Source organism: Nicotiana tomentosiformis, chromosome 6 (genome assembly GCF_000390325.3).
Source record: "Nicotiana tomentosiformis chromosome 6, ASM39032v3, whole genome shotgun sequence".
Taxonomy (NCBI): Eukaryota; Viridiplantae; Streptophyta; class Magnoliopsida; order Solanales; family Solanaceae; genus Nicotiana; species Nicotiana tomentosiformis.
The window spans coordinates 35,373,141-35,376,665 of NC_090817.1; positions in this window are offsets into that span (position 1 = coordinate 35,373,141).

Here is a 3,525-nt window from a genome sequence, read left to right on the forward strand (position 1 = left end):
GACACTTATTATGGGAGGTTGGTATTTTAAAAGTTTAAGAAATTCTTAAGTTTGACTTGAAGTAGATTTTAATGTTATCTATTTTCGTTTGGGGTTCCGAGCCTTGGAATAGTTTCGTTATGTCATTTATGACTTGTGTGCAAAATTTGAGGTCAATCGGACTTGATTTGATAGGTTTCGGCGTCGAAGGTAGAAGTTTGACGTTCTAAAGTTTATTAAGATTGAATTGGGGTGACCTTCATAGTTTTAGCGTTGTTTGATGTGATTTGAAGGCTCGACTAAGTTCCTATTGTAGTTTGGGATGTGTTGGTATATTTGGTTAAGGTCCTGAGTGCCTCGGGTGAATTCTGGATGGTTAACGGATTGATTTTTGGACTTAAAACATGCTGAAGCTAGGCAATAACTGGTGTGATCGCTTCTGCGATGTCTTGGTCGCAGAAGCGACAACGCAAAGCGAGGTCGAGCTCGCAGAAGCGGAATAGAAGGGGCAAGGTAGTGGTCGCATGTGCGATGAAATTCCCGCACCTGCGGAATCGCAGAAGCGAGAATGAAGACGTAGAAGCGGCTGGTCCGCATATGCGCATTGGCCATCGCAGAAGCGCCTACGCAGAAGAGACAATGCTTCCGCAGATGTGAGGTCTCAGCTGGGCTGTGTACTTCGCAGATGCATATTTTGGCTCGCAAAAGAGAGGTCGCAGATGCGCAAATATGTCTGCAAAAGCGAAAACTGGGCAAAACATAAAGGGATCGAACTTGGTCATTTAGTCATTTCCATTTGGGATTTTTGGAGCTCGATTCTTGGATGATTTTGAGGAGTTTTCATCATGTAACACAAGGTAAGTAATGTCTCACTTGTCGTGAGCTTAATGTAAGGTTTATATGTGGATTTAAGGAGGACAATTTAGGAAAATTGTGGGATTTTAGTAGAAGACCTAGAATTTATAATTTTTTATTTTGACCACAATTTTGGACATGGAATTAGGAATAAATCATATATTTGAGTTCGTTGTGTCATTGGTAAAGTTTATCTTCAAACAATTTTGGAATCCGAGCACTTGGGCCCGAGGGTTAGCTTTATCGACTTTTTGAGTAGAGTTAAAAATTGTTTAAATTGATTAATTATGAGTATTAGAATATATTTTGATTGGGTTGCACATTGTTTGAATAGTTTTGGATTGACGGGCTTTGGTTTGAGGTGTTAGAGAGGCTTTGGAGCTGGTTATGGAACTTCTGAGCGAGGTAAGTCTCGTGTCTAACCTTGTGAGGGGGAAACTACCCCTAGGTGATTTTATTGTTATGTGCAACTAGTTGTGGGTGCTACGTACGTACGAGGTGACGAGAGTCTGTACGTAGCTACAACATGTTATGTCCGGCTAGACTTAGGATCTTATCATGTAATATTTGAATTATTTGAACCCATTATGCTGGCTTAATTAATTGAAGTTATAATTGAAATTGATTTAGAAGTAAATATATGTACACTAGCCTAAGCCTTAACACATTGAGCTGTGGGCGAGTTATTTGAGAAATGGTAAAGATTAAATTCATTTTTGTGCTGTATTGTAAACATGTGCCTCGTAATTCGGTAAGTTCTTTTTTTTTTTGTGGAGCGGGCCAAATGCCTCGGCAGTATATAGATGCATCTATAGATCGAGTCGCACGTCCCTCGGCAGTGTACACGTTATTCTGGATCGGGTCGAATGACCTAGGCTGAATCGTGTGTTATATCGCTATTAGTCCAATTATTCCCGAGATAAACCTCCCACTGATGCCCGATATTTTATGGTATTCCTTATTTATTTGATAATGACACTTGACATTTTTCTGAGCTGTTAGGGTAGAATACAAGGTTTAGAAATTTATGCTTTAAAAGAAGAAAATGAAAGTTTATGTAACTTACAGATTTACCCCCATCATTGTCGTATGCTTCACATCTGCTAATTTCTTATTATATTGTTTACTAGACCTTTAATAAGTGTCGATGTCGACCCCTCGTCACTACTTCTCCGGGGTTAGGCTAGATACTTACTGGATACGCGTTGATTTACGTACTCATGCTACACTTCTGCACTAATTGTGTAGGATCTGACAGGTTTACTTGATGATCTCCTTGGCGCATAGGCGCACCTGTTGAGGAGACTTCATGTGAGATGCACTCCAGGCTATGCATCGCAGTCCCCTGAGTCTCCATTGTACTAATTATTTTATTCTGTCTTATTACATTCAGGACAACTGTTAAATTATTATTGTACTCCTTAGAAAAATGCTCATGCACTTGTGACACCGGGTTTTGGGGGTTCCTTCAGGTTGTTCATCATTTGTGGTTCGTGTAAACATATTCACTACTTTGTAAATTCTATTTTATACTATTTAATTAAGGATGATTATGATTTTAAATTACTAAAATGAGTAATTAAATTGGTAAATCACTGCTGACTTGCCCGACGGCGGCGTTAGGCGCCATTACGACTTATAGTGGATTTTGGGTCGTGACACAAGATCTCTTAATTCCTGCCAAAAGAACCAAAAAAAAACTAACTACACCCAGTTAAAGTAAAAACCCTTGGAAAAGAACCGCGGCACAAAAAAGAATAAGAGAGAATTGTTACACTACCTAAGATAGTAAAATAAAAATAAAAGGTATTTTTTTTCTTTTTCGACTTTAATCCCTCAAGAAGACAGTCGAGGAATCCATCGTCGGGAAAAGTGAATTATTTTTTTTCTTTCTAAAAATACTAACTAAAAACACACAAAGATAAAAAGAAGAAAAGCAAACACACATATACATATTTACATCCCTCACCCCACACTTTAAATTGTGGTATGTCCCCATGACACGCAAGTAAATAGCAAGAGGTAAAGGAAACTCCCCTGAATATTTTTCGTTTTCGAGAACTTATGAACTCAACTCCTAATTCTGAATTTATCCCTCGTTTTCCCTCTTTGGGATTCTTTATAGATCTCATTAGGCCAAAGTCCTCTTGTAAGCTCCACTCTTTTCTTTCTTTCTTGGTCTCATTTCGAGCGGTGAAGTGCTCTTGTAGGATTAGCCTCAACTTGTTTCTGCATTCTTTTACAGGATTAATCCATGCATATTCCTTTAAATCCCCAAAATAAAATCCATACGATCAAGGTTAGAATAAGAAAACAAAGAAGAAAGATCATGTGAATATTCTTGTGGTATGTCCAAGACCATTTATTTCTCATTCTCTTCTACGAACGGTTGTAAATATGGAAAGGTGGATGGGGGTTTGAACTCTTCCTCCATTGCTTCATAGTCAACCAAAAACTTATTTTTCAATCATCTCAGTTGAATCATAATCCTCTTGCAAAGTGGAAAGCTCTCTTTGTAGATGCTCATTCTCTTGGGTAGACTCATTATCACAGGGTATCCCCTCCATATATTCACTATCACAATGCAATAAGCTTTTTGAATATATACTTACTATTTGACTCACTTGTGTTGTTAGGTTCTTAATGGCTTCATCATTTTGTATAAATCTTTCTTCAACACTATTCATGAAC